Source organism: Meriones unguiculatus, assembly GCF_030254825.1.
Source record: "Meriones unguiculatus strain TT.TT164.6M chromosome 13 unlocalized genomic scaffold, Bangor_MerUng_6.1 Chr13_unordered_Scaffold_37, whole genome shotgun sequence".
NCBI classification, from domain to species: Eukaryota; Metazoa; Chordata; class Mammalia; order Rodentia; family Muridae; genus Meriones; species Meriones unguiculatus.
The window spans coordinates 5,025,640-5,039,597 of NW_026843647.1; the positions used below are offsets into that span (position 1 = coordinate 5,025,640).

The following is a 13,958-nucleotide window of genomic DNA, read 5'->3' on the forward strand; positions in this document are numbered from 1 at the left end:
TGCCCTTGTCAGAGGCGGAGCCAGCAGTCACTTTCAAGCGAAGGATTGGTGTCATTTAGGAGGCTATGAGTGGCAGTAATAACATCTACAGTCTAGGGGTCTAAAATAAAGTTTCCCCTACTATCAGGAAGAACCAGAGGGTGGTAATTGAGGGACGAGTATTTCTTCTATTAACTCTTCAATGCATTGTTTAACCTGTTCTTGTCTGACCTGATCCTGCAGCCCTCCTCCAACTGAGAGGTGAATGGGAGGTACCATTCTTCAGCATACAGGCTTCCCTACCATCCCTGAACAAGGGGCTTGGAGTAATTTAGATCCATGGCCTCCTGTTGGCACACTGTGGAACCAATCATCTATCCTCATCTCCTCCCTGACTTGGTTTAATATGGCAGTGAAATAGGTGATGTTATCTTTTCCATTACATTGTTGCACAACCCTATAGCAACTGCTATGCACAGCCTGTTGGTAGGTATCACAAGGGTAAGGCGTGGGGCACAAATTTACATCAGGAATCATTTTCGGTTTGGTTACACAATGCCATTCTAAACTTGGAGTGCTCTCTGAAGGTTGTAGGGCTCTATATGCCCATGTATCACCACACTCAACTTGAGCATAGGCCTTGTTGGGCCCCCAAATCTCACCATTTAGTAAGACTCTGCCATTCATCACCCCACCCTTGCAATCACAGGGTTTACCATATATTGCTTCCAGGGCCTTGCGAGCCTGGTGAGGATCACCAAAGCTCCCATCAATAGTTACCCAATTGAGTGCAAACAGCACCACCCAGAGGTACCATTGTCTGTCATTGTCCCTGATGAGTTTCAGTTTTAACAGGTTGCTAGAAGCTTGGACTTTCCAGGTGTCAGCAGGTTGATGAAGAGCAGGCTTGACATGTGACCCATGGAACCAAGCTGCAATGCTCTCTACTTTGACGGCTGTTGGGGTGTTGAGCAGGACACAATAATGAACCTTCCACCGAGGTTCCAGATTCTGGCTGCGGTGTCATAACAAGTACACCATATCCAACCTGGAACTGATGGAGCACCTCCAAGGACCTGGGCAGATGCACTGCCAACCTTGCTCAAATTCTCTTTCTGAATAAGTTGCAGTCGTTTCAGCCTGGACAACAAGTCAGAGTTACCACTAGTTATGTCAAGGGGGTCCCAAAGAAGAGTCAGGGTAGCAGGAACCCCACATAGTAGTTCGAAGGGAGTTAAGCCTAATATGGAGAGAGTATTTCTGACTCTAAAGAGGGCTAAAGGAAGGATCACCGCCCAGTCACCATCAGTCTCCATGGTCAATTTGGTGAGAGTCTCTTTGAGAGTCCTATTCATTCTCTCTACCTGTCCTGAACTTTGGGATCTATAAGCACAATGTAACTTACAGTTAAGCCCCAGAAATCTGGCCACCTCCTGCCTTAACTGAGCAATGAATGCCGGCCCATTGTCTGACCCAATTACCTTTGGAATACCTTACTGAGGAAAAATGTCTTCCAGAATTTTTTTGGCCATGACCAGGGTGGTTTCTTTCTTTGTGGGAAAGCTTCCACCCATCCTGAGAAAGTGTCCACAAAAAATAGGAGATATTTATTGCCATACCTGGTGGTTTAATTTCAGTGAAATACACTTCCCAATGCATTCCAGGTCTAGTTCCTTGTCACCAGCCAGAGGTGATACCTGAGTACCACCTGAGAGAAGGCTCAGAGAGAGAGAGAGGGAGAGGGAGAGAGAGAGAGAGAGATAGAGAGAGAGAGACATGGTGACACAGAGGATACCAAGTCTACATGCTGATCCAGGTATCAATTTAATGGATGTCAGGTTAACTCTTAAGTAGGCAAAAAAGTACAAGCATTTTCCAGCGTAGGAGCTTTACTTGGTCAAAACATAGGAGAGCTCACTCAAGGTTACACAGAGCCTACTGTCTGGTTACTATGATTTCACAGAGTTTCTCAAGGTCAGAGCAGTCTGATGTAGGACCACCAAGGTCAGTTTATGAGAAACTGGACTTTGGAAAATAGCCAAAGCCAAGAAGCTGAATTCCACTGCTCAGATGCCATTAACTCCAAATTTGCCCTTAACTGCAAAAAGGCTGCCACAATTCCTCCCTTTTGAATTAAAGCAAAGGGACTATGCCTCTCTTAGGTGGGGGTGATTCCCGATAAATATCTTACCTGTCATGGGAGAATCCTGCTTATAGGGGGATTTCCGTGTCTTAGGTTTATAAATATCCGATCACCCAGAACCCGTTATTGACTAACCGGACCATCACAGAGGAAAGGAGAATTTAAAGCTGACGTTTGAGCTGGGCAAGCCAAGCCCTTACCTGGGGCGAGGGAGTCACAGCATGCTGCTGTTTCAATGACCTTAAATCTAGCTTGTCGCTGTTGAGCTAAGTGGACATATTTGGCAATGACAAAGATAAATAGTACCAGACCAGCTAAACAAAGGTGTGCTAACATGTACAGGGAGAACAAGAGAGGGATTGGGTACTAAGGCCTAAAAGTGTATTTTAGCCTTCAATGGATGAATCAGCTGCAGCAGGAACAGCAATATTGTAACTTGGAGAATGACCTTGTTCCTTGAAGTAATCCACTTGTTGCACCAGTCTTTCTGGCAGCCATCAAGCAGCATCTTTAACCTGCAAAAACAAAACAAACAAAACCCACAAACATAGCCTCATCCCCAAATTAAAATGTGGTCGGGTCCATGCCATGTATTATTCAAGGGGTCCCTCCATTTAACCATGGAGGTTTTAGGGTGCCAAAATTGTTTAGCTGCAGATTTGCCATGTTTGTCCAAAGTTAAAAAATTTTAAATTGAGCTCTGGATGAACAAGGAGGACATATTTCCCCCTTTTTTTCTTTTGTAAATATATCTTAGTGGTGGCATGGGCATCTTTAACCATGCGTTGGCCCATAGGATTATAAGGAATACCTGTTACATGTTTAATAAATAATTTTTTACAAAAAATTTGAAAGGGCTTGTTGCTATAGGCTGGTCCATTATCAGTTTTAATTTGGTATGGCACACCAAGAACAGCAAATGCAGCCAAAAAATGATCTATATTATGGCATGCAGCTTCTCTATAATGCAAGGTAGTAAAAATAAATCTTGTAAACATATTAATAGTTACATAAACAAAATTTATTTTTTAAAAAATTTTATAAAATGAGTCACATCCATTTGCTATACCTGACCTCGGGTCAGCTCTCGGGGGTTAACCCCAAGATGAGGTACTGGACAGAAAATATCACAATTATTATAATTTTTAACATTTTTTTGCTTGCTTTTTGGTAAGGCCATAAGTTAAACGTAAGGAGTGACTATTAAAATGGTGTAATTTATGAGCCAATTGAGCTTTTTGTATAGGTGTTTTTTGAGCCAAGGTTATTAAGGCTTTGTTACCTAAAGCAAGAGGTCCAGGATGGCCAGAATGTGCTCTAACATGAGTAATAGCAAAAGGAATATGATGAGCCTGAATAAGTCCTTGAATCTGAGCAAACATTTGACTAGCCCAAGTGGTAGAAAGAATCTGGCTTGCAGTTTTAGCTTAGGAATAGCTTGAGCAATATAAACACTATCAGTAAACAAATTAAAAGGCTCAGAAAAATGTTGTAAAACTGCATGGATAGCCATAAATTTTGCAAGTTGAGCAGATAACTCTGGAACTTGAAAAATAACTTTTTGTCTATTAACAGTATAGCCAGATTTTTTTTTAGCATTATCATCATAAAAAACAAGCATTTTAAAGGTTTATTTTTAACTTTAGGAAAGTTAAAGTAGGAAAACAACCCTATGTAAAGTAAAAAAAAAATTGAATAATCTTATTGGAAGGGTAATGATTATCTAGGTGTAGCCAAAGAAATTAACCATTTATCTGAATTGGCATAAAGCCAATTAGTCTGAGCTTTACTATATGGTATAATAATCTTGGAAGGCTCAATTCCAAAGTAAGCTCTTGCCTGGGTGTATCCCAACACAATGACGTGGGCAATAGCCTCATAATAAGGCAAAATAACTTTATTGGGACTAGCTGACAAGTGGATCCACAATAGAGGATTAGATTGCCATAACAATCCAGTAGGAGTTGACTGTGTTTGAAATACAAGTAATAAGAGAGGATTATCTGGATCCCAATGTGTTACAAATTGATTTTTATAAAAAGCCTTTATTATTATTATTAATCATATATCTTGAGCCTCTGGGGTCAATGTGTTTGGGGAGAAAGTAGGAGCTAAATCCTCTTTTAGAACATTAAACAATGGCATAAGTTGTCCAGTGGTTAATTTTAGGTATGGCCTAAGCCAATTTATATCTCCCAATAATTTTTAAAAATCATTAAGAGTCTTTAATTTTTTTTTATTTTGTACTTTTTGATGTTCAATAGCCAGAGAAAATAAATTAAAACCTAAATAACTATATGGATCTCTAGTTTGTACTTTTTGGAGCAATTTTTAATCCTGCTAGGGACAAAATCTTAGATAGATCTGTATAGCAAGCCATAACATCTTGAGCTATAGGAAAGGCTAATAAAATATTATCCATATAATGAATGATATAAATAGAAGGACACTTTTTTGTACTGGATTAATGGCATTAACTACACATTGCTGAAATAAAGTAGGACAATTTGCCATGGCCTGTAGCAGCATACTCCAATGATAACGTTTCATAGGTTCCTTAAAATAATAGAAGGGAGACTAAAAGCAAATCTATGGTAATCCTCAGGATGCAAAGGAATGGAAAAAAAAGCAGTCTTTTAAATCTAAAAATAATTTTGTAAGTGTTTTGGGAAATCCCACTAGGTGATGGGAGTCCTGGTTGCAATGTTTTTATAATTACTATTGTTTCATTTTTAAAATTCTTGTAATAATCTAAATTCGTTAGATTTTTTTAAATTATAAATATGGGTATGTTCCATGGTGAGTTAGAGGATACTATATGCCCTATAATGGTTAACAATGATCTGAATATAACCCTGTATAATCCTGGGCTAATATGGAGCTGCAGTACTTCTTTAAAATTTCTTTAAAAGAGCATAAGCAAACATTTTGCATTGAAGAATCTCCAGCCTTTTTAAATGAAGAGCAACATATTATTTTAATTTTTCATCAATTACACTTTATTCATTCTGCATCCCCCATAAGCCCCTCCCTCCTCCCCTCCCAATCCCACCCTCCCTCCTCCCTCTGCTTGCATGCCACTCCCCAAGTCCACTAATAGGGGAGGTTCTCCTCTCCTTTCTGATCTTAGTCTGTCAGTTCACATCAAAAGTGGCTGCATTGTCCTCTAATATGGCCTGGTAAGGCTGCTCCCCCCCAGGGGGAGGTGATCAAAGAGCAGGCCAATCAGATTATGTCAGAGGCAGTCCCTCTTCACATTACTATGTAACCCAATTGGACTCTGAACTGCCCTGGGCTACATCTGTGCAGGGGTTCTGGGTTATCTCCATGAATAGTCCTTGGTTGGAGTATGAGTCTCTGGGAAGTTCCCTGTGTTCAAATTTTCTTGTTCTGTTGCTCTCCTTGTGGAGACCCTGTCCTCTCCAGCTCTTACTATTTCCCAGTTCTTACCTAAAATTCCATTCACTCTGCCCAACAGTTGCCCATCAGGCTCAGCATCTGCTTTGATAGTCTGAAGGGCAGAGGCTTTCAGAGGCCCTCTGTGGTAGGTTCCTAGTTTGTTTCCTGTTTTCTTCTTCTTCTGATGTCCATCCTCTTTGCCTTTCTGGATGGGGATTGGACATTTTAGTTAGGGTCCTCTCTCTTGCTTAGTTTCTTTAGATGCACAGGTTTTAGTGGGTTTGTCCTATGTTGTATGTCTATATGAGTGAGTATATACCATGTGTGTCTTTTTGCTTCTGGGACAACTCACTCAGGATGATCCTTTCCAGATCCCACCATTTACCTGCAAATTTCATGATTTCCTTATTTTTCATTGCTGAGTAATATTCCATTGTGTAGATGTACCACAATTTCTGCATCCATTCTTCAGTTGAGGGGCATCTGGGTTGTTTCCAGCTTCTGGCTATTACAAATAAAGCTGCTACAAACATGGTTGAGCAAATGTCCTTTTTGTGTACTTGAGCCTCTTTTGGATATATGCCCAGTAGTGGTATGGCTGGATCTTGAGGAAGCGCTATTCCTAGTTGTCTGAGAAAGTGCCAGATTGATTTCCAGAGTGGTTGTACAAGTTTACATTCCCACCAGCAGTGGAGAAGAGTTCCCCTTTCTCCACAACCTCTCCAGCATGTGTTGTCACTTGAGTTTTTTATCTTGGCCATTCTCATGGGTGTAAGGTGAAATCTCAGGGTTGTTTTGATTTGCATTTCCCTAATGGCTAGTGAGGTTGAGCATTTCTTTAAGTGCTTCTCTGCCATTCGGTATTCCTCTACAGAGAATTCTCTGTTTAGCTCTGTTCCCCATTTTTTAATTGGATTACTTGGTTTGCTGCTTTTCAGCTTCTTTAGTTATTTATATATACTGGATATGAGTCCTCTGTCAGATAAAGGGTTGGTGAAGATTCTTTCCCAATCTGTAGGTGGTCGTTTTGTTTTGATGACGGTGTCCTTTGCTTTGCAGAACCTTTTCAGTTTCATGAGGTCCCATTTATTGATTGTTGCTCTTAGAACTTGTGCTGTTGGTGTTCTGTTCAGGAAGTTTTCCCCTGTACCAATGAGTTCTAGGGTATTTCCCACTTTTTTTTCAAGCCGATTTAATGTGTCTGGTTTTATGTTGAGGTCTTTGATCCACTTGGACTTCTGTTTTGTGCAGGGTGACAAGTATGGATCTATTTTCATTTTTCTACATGTAGACATCCAGTTAGACCAGCACCATTTGTTGAAGATGCTATCTTTTTTCCATTGTATGGTTTTATCATCTTTGTCAAAGATCAGGTGTCCATAAGTGTGTGGGTTTATTTCTGGGTCCTCTGTTCGGTTCCATAGATCCACCATTCTGTTTCTATGCCAGTACCATGAAGTTTTTAAAACTGTTGCTCTATAGTACAACTTAAGATCAGGGATGGAGATACCTCCGGAAGATCTTTTATTGTAGAGGATTGTTTTAGCAATTCTGGGTTTCTTGTTATTCCAGATGAAGTTGAGAATTTTTCTTTCCAGGTCTGTAAAAAACTGTGTTGGTAATTTGATGGGCATTGCATTGAATCTGTAGATTGCTTTTGGTAAGATGGCCATTTTTACTATGTTAATCCTGCCAATCCATGAGCATGGGAGATCTATCCATCTTCTCATATCTTCTTCTAGTTCTTTCTTCAGAGATTTGAATTTTTTTTTTTTCATACAAGTCTTTGACTTCCTTGGTTAGGGTTACTCCGAGGTACCTTATGTCATCTGTGGCTATTGTGAAGGGTGTTGTTTCCCTAATTTCTTTCTCAGCCCTTTTGTCTTTTGTATACAGGAGGGCTACTGATTTTTTTTAGTTAATTTTGTATCCACTTTGCTGAAGGTGTTTATCAGCTGTAGGAGTTCCCTGGTAGAGTTTTTGGGGTCACTCACATGTACTATCATATCATCTGCAAATAGTGATAATTTGACTTCTTCCTTTCCAATTTGTATCCCCTTGATCTCCTTCAACTGTCTTATTGCTCTAGCAAGGACTTCCAGCACTATGTTGAAGAGATATGGAGAGAGTGGGCAGCCTTGTCTTGTCCTTGATTTCAGTGGGATTGCTTTAAGTTTCTCTCTGTTCAGTTTGATGTTGACTATAGGTTTGCTGTATATTACCTTTACTATGTTTAGATATGTGCCTTGTATCCCTGATCTCTCCAATACTTTAAACATGAATGGATGTTGGATTTTGTCAAAGGCTTTTTCAGCATCTAGGGAGAGGATCATATGGTTTTTTTCTTTCAATTTGTTAATATGGTGGATCACATTGATGGATTTCCGTATATTGAACCACCCCTGCATACCTGGGATGAAGCCTACTTGGTCATGGTGGATGATATCTGTGATGTGTTCTTGTATTCGGTTTGCGAGTATTTTGTTGAGTATTTTTGCATCAATGTTCATAAGGGAGATTGGCCTGAAGTTCTCTTTTTTGGTTGGGTCTTTGTGAGGTTTAGGTACCAAGGTGACTGTGGCTTCATAGAATGAGTTTGGTAATGTTGCTTCTGTTTCGATTTTGTGGAATAGTTTGAAGAGAATTGGAGTTAGCTCTTTTTTGAATGTCTGGTAGAATTCTGCGCTGAAACCATCAGGTCCTGGGCTTTTTTTGGATGGGAGACTTTCGATGACTGCTTCTATTTCCTTGGGAGATATAGGACTATTTAATTGATTTACCTGGTCCTGATTTAGCTTTGGTAAGTGGAATCGATCAAGAAAATTTTCCGTTTCATTTCAATTTTCAAATTTTGTTCCATATAGACTTCTGAAGTAAGTCCTAATGATTGCTTGGATTTCCTCAGTGTCTGTAGTTATGTCCCCCTTTTCATTTCTGATTTCGTTGATTTGGATGGTGTCTCGATGCCTTTTAGTTAGCTTGGCTAAGGGTTTGTCTATCTTGTTGATTTTCTCAAAGAACCAGCTCTTGGTTTCATTGATTCTTTGAATTGTTTTATTTGTTTCTAATTGATTGATTTCAGCCCTGAGTTTGATTATTTCCAGCTGTCTGCTCCTTCTTGGTGTGTCTGCTTCTTCTTTTTCTAGGGTTTTTAAGTGAGCCATTAAGTTGCTTTAATGCGCTGTCTCAAATTTCTTCTTGAAGGCACTTAGTGCTATGAATTTTCCTCTTAGCAGTGCTTTCATTGTGTCCCACAAGTTTGGGTATGTTGTGTCTTCATTTTCATTGAGTTCTAGGAAGATTTTAATTTCTTTCTTTATTTCTTCCCTGACCCAGCTGTCTTTTAGTAGTAAGTTGTTCAGTTTCCATGTATGTGTAGGCTTTTTGCTATTTCTGTTGTTACTGAGGTCCAGCTTTATTCCATGGTGATCAGACCGGATACAAGGGATTATTTCAATCTTCCTGTATTTGTTGAGGCTTGCTTTGTGACCAACTATGTGGTCTGTTTTGGAGAAGGTTCCATGAGGTGCTGAGAAGAAGGTAAATTCTTTTGTGTTTGGGTGTAATGTTCTGTAAATGTCTGTTAGGTCCATTTGATTCATGACCTTTGTTAGAGATATTGTTTCTTTGTTTAATTTCTGTTTTGTTGACCTGTCCTTTGTTGAGAGTGGGGTGTTGAAGTCTCCTACTATTAGTGTGTGGGGATCTATATGTGGTTTAAGTTTTATCAATATTTCTTTCACAAATATGGGTGTCCTTGTATTTGGGGCATAGATGTTCAGGATTGTGATGTCTTCTTGGTGGAATTTTCCCTTGATGAGTATGAAGTGTCCTTCCCCATCTCTTTTGATTAATTTTGGTTGAAAGACTATTTTTATCAGATATTAGAATGGCTACTCCTGCTTGCTTCTTGCATCCATTTGCTTGAAAAGCTGTCTTCCATCCCTTTACCCTCAGGTAATGTCTATCTTTGTGACTTAGGTGTGTTTCTTGTATACAACAGATTACTGGCTTTTGTTTAAGCATCCATTCTGTTAGTCTGTGTCATTTTATTGTAGAATTAAGTCCACTGATATTGAGAGACAGTAATGACCAGTGGCTGTTAGATCCTTTGAATTTGATGTTTCCTGTGGTCATACGGTTGTGTGCTTGGTTGCTTTTTGTTTTACTGTAGTGGGGTTATTTATTTCCTGTGTTTTCTTGAATATAGCTAGCTTTCTTGGGTTTTATTTTCCCTTCCAGTGTCTTCTGTAATGCTGGATTTGTTTGTAGGTATTGTTGAAATTTGTTTTTGTCATTGAATATCTTGTTTTCTCCGTCTATGAGGACTGAGAGTTTTGCAGGTTATAGTAGCCTGGGCTGACATCTGTGTTCTCTTAGGGTCTGCATGATATCTGTCCAGGCCCTTCTGGCTTTCATAGTCTCTGTTGAAAAGTCAGGTGTGATTCTAATGGGTTTGCCATTATAGGTTACTTGGCCTTTTTCTCTTGCAGCTTTTAGTATTTTTTCTTTGTTCTGTATACTTACGGTTTTGATTATTATGTGGCAGGAGGATTTTCTTTTCTGGTCTAATTTATTGGGTGTTCTATAGGCCTCTTGTATTCTGATTGGCCTCTCCTTTAGGTCGGGGAAATTTTCTTCAATGATTTTGTTGAAAATATTTTCTGGGCCTTGGTGCAGGGAACCTTCTTTTTCCTCTATTCCTAATATTCTTAGGTTTTGTCTTTTTATGTTGTCCTGAATTTCTTGGACGGTCTGTGTCAGGAATTTTTTAGATTTAACATTTTCTTTGACAGATACATCTATTTCTTCCATTGTATCTTCTACACCTGAGATTCTTTCTTCCATTTCTTGTAGTGTATTGGTTATGCTAACCTCTGTAGTTCCTGCTTTCTTCCCTAAGTTCTTTCTCACCACACTTTCTTCCATTTTTTTTTTTAATTTTTCCAATTCTATCTTCAGGTCTTGAGCTATTTTGTTGGTTTCCTTCCCTGTCTGACTGTATTTTCATGTTTTTCCGTCAATTCCTTCAGCTGTTTGTTTGAACAATCCCCTGTTTCTTTTATTTCATTCAGTGATTTAAGCATTTCCTCTTTAAAGGCCACATACCGTTTGGCTGCAGCTTCTTCTATTTCTTTTCATATTTTATTTGTTTCCTCTGTTATCATCTTCTTGAGCATAGATGTTAGGTCATCTCCTTGAATTTCATTTATGCTGGGGTGTCTAGGGCTATTTGCCCCTGGATAACTGGGTTCTGGAGATGCCATAATGCTCTGGCTTTTGTTGGTTCAACTTTTACACTGTCCTCTACCCATTGGGCTATCTTAGTTGTTTGAATTTAGTTTCTGGTTGTTCCTGGACTGTTGTAGTGGAGAGAATCCCTTTAGCAGGAAGATGGTTTTTCCTCAAGGAAGCCTTCCCAGCTTTTTGGGTATAGTCCCTGGATGTCTGGTGTTTTTCAGGAGTTGCTACAGCTCACCTCAGGCATAGAGACCTGGGTGGTAACTGTGGTCCTGATTGGTCAAGAGGGCTCTCCTCTCACTGGGAGAAGTCCTGGAGACAGCTGCCCTCCTTCTGGGTTTCTTGCTGTAAATTTAGTGATCAGCTGCTGTAACCTGTGTGTCCCGTGGTTTGGTCGGTTTTGTTAGGGATAACTGGTTGCCCCTTGGAGCAGTATCTGGGGGTTGATCTCAGGGTTCCTGGTCTTTTGTAGGTCTGAGGTTGGGGCTCTGTGCCCCAGAACCCAGGAGGTAATCTGTGGCGGGTGAGTACTGCTCTCTTGGTAACAGCAGGCTATCTGGAGCACAGCAGTTCCCTGGGTTGGACCAGTCTGTGGGACCTTTTCCGGGGATATACTGGGTTGCCTAAGTCCGTTCTCTTTGCTTTGTTCCTTGTTCCTTGTGAGGGTTTCTCCAGACAGTGTCTCTAAGACTCTGGTGTCTTGGGGCCCACAGTTCTGTCTGTAAGGAGTAGTTGGTACAAAGCAGGCCTCTGGGCTGGTGGATCATGTGCTCGCCTGCTACCCTGCAGGAGCTGGGTCCCCAATACTTCTGTGCTCCCTGCTTAGGCCCAGATCTGTGATGGCTGGGCGTACTCCCCTGTTTGCTATCTGTGGTCTGCTAGACTTTCCCCAGGCAATGCCTAGGTGACCCCAGCAGCACGGTTTCTTCCTTTCCTGTGGGGCCCTCTCTGGACAGGGATTCCCAATCTCTTTTGCACTGGAACAAGCAGCTTGTCTGTACTGGTGAGCTGGGCGCGCGCAGCTGCTCTCTGCGTGGCGGGAGCTCAGTTCATATAAGTTTTTTAGCCTAAATAATTTTAAACAAATGTGCAATATTATGACGTTTTTCTGTGTTGCCTTCAGACTCCTCAATCTGTTTGTGCACAAAGCTGTGGTCCAGGATTCTGGAAAGTTCTACAAGAAGAAATACCCGTCTGCTGTTTTTCTTGTGTATTTTGTCCAGAACAGCACATTACCAACCAGACAGGTAAAAAACTAATACCTTTCCTCACACTGCTTGGGAATGTACATGGGGAAAGTTAAAAAGTGAGCTTGGTGTCATAATCAGTGCTGTTCCCTATGGGTCTTTCACTCATCCATGAATTCATTAGTAACCACTTGCTGATTTCACACAATATTTGAATGGGAGTTCTCATGCTATTGTGTCATATGCACTCAAAATTTAAAAACCTACCTTTGTGCTTAGAATGGCCATCTCAGCTCTTGCAATGATCCATGCTAAAGGTTGGCCATTGTACGTGAGTTTGCCAGTTTTCCAGGATTGATTTGTATTTCTGTAATTAGAAAAACTTAATGATTCTTGCCTGAAAATAACTCCAGGAAAAGTGCATTTGTGGATGTTTCTTGAATGCACAAGAAATGGAACTGCATTTACAACACTTACAGTTGCCATTTTCAGTATTTACATTAGTAGAAAAAGCATGTCTTTGTAAATTAAAATATAGCTGCCTGTTTAGGGTTGTGTTCAACCATGTGATAACATATACAAGTAACATCATATGGAACGAGCAGGTTGCATTTTGAATACAAACACACACATACACAAAGATACAAACACAATATTTATTGAAAAAAGGGCATGAATTTGAGAGAGAATGAATATAAGGTGGGTCCAGGAGCCACCAAACAAGAAAAGGCATAGTGAAGCAATTATGTTATTTTTAAAATGAAAATTTTTACAAAAAAAATGAAGTCAGAAATACATTATAATGATGAGAATCTATATTTATTTTATTCAAAATGGCCAACCCTTAGACAACTGCATAACAAACGGAAATTTTTATGTTTTATTGCAAACAAGCAAATGTGGAAAAATTAAATATTCTTTATATTCTTAGATCTATAGGTTAAATTCCTTGCAGTGTTCTTTATAACTTCAAGTCCTATGTTGAAGAGATATGGAGAGATCAGGCAGCCTTGCTTTGTCCCATCTTGATTTCAGTGGAATTGATTTGAGTTTCTGTTTAATTTTATGTTGGCTATAGGCTTGTTGTATATTGTCTTTACTATGTTTAGGGTTGTGCCTTATATCCCTGATCTCTCCAAAACGTTAAACATGAATAGGTGTTGAATTTTTAGAAATGATCATGTGATTATTTTCCTTCTTTTTATGTGGTGAATTACATTGATGGATTTCCATAGAATGAGCCGCCTCTACATTCCTCGGGTAAAGTCTATGTGCTTATGGTGGATAATATATTTTATGTGTTCTTGGATTTGGTTTGAACGTATTTTACTGAGTATTTTTGCATCAATGTTCATAAGATAATTCGTCTGAAGTTAATTCTTTTTCTTGGGTCTTTGAGCAGTTTAGGTATCAAAGTGACTGTGGCTTCATAGAATGAGTTTGGTAATGTTCCTTCTGTTTCTATTTTATGTAATAGTTTGAAGAGTATTGGTATTAGCTCTTCTTTGAAGGTTTGGTAGAATTCTGAGCTGAAACCATCTGGCCCTAGACTTTTTTAAATGAGACTTTTGATGACTACTTCTGTTTCCTTGGGGGAGTTACAAATTTTCCATTTATTTACCTGTTCTTGATTTAACTTTGGTAAGGGTAATTTATCAAGAAAATTGTCCATTTCATATACATTTTGAAATTTTGTGATGTATAGGCCTTTGAAGACCTATTCCTTGGCTTCTGTCCTTATATCTCCCTTTATTGTTGTTGTTAATTTGGATAGTGTCTTTCTGCCTTTTAGTTACCTTGGCTAAACATTTGTTTATCTGTTTGATTTTCCAAAAGAATTGCCTCTTGGGTTCTTGTTTTTTTTTTTGTTTGTTTGTTTTTGTTTTTGTCATGTTTTTTTTTTTTTTTTTTGGTTTGTTTGTTTGTTTTTTTTTTTTGGTTCTTTGAATCATTTACTTTTTATTATAATGATTTTAGCACTGAATTTCATTATTTCCAGCTGTCTACTC

At 39.3% G+C, this 13,958-nt stretch overlaps 1 protein-coding gene across 1 annotated transcript in view; it reads right to left on the bottom strand.

Annotated features, from left to right (window-relative positions):
- Window positions 1-13,958, bottom strand: part of LOC132650957 (zinc finger protein 431-like) — a gene marked incomplete at its 3' end in the record, with an annotated part of 255,891 nt that overhangs the window by 167,783 nt on the left and 74,150 nt on the right. The gene's annotated exons all lie outside the window — the stretch shown is intronic.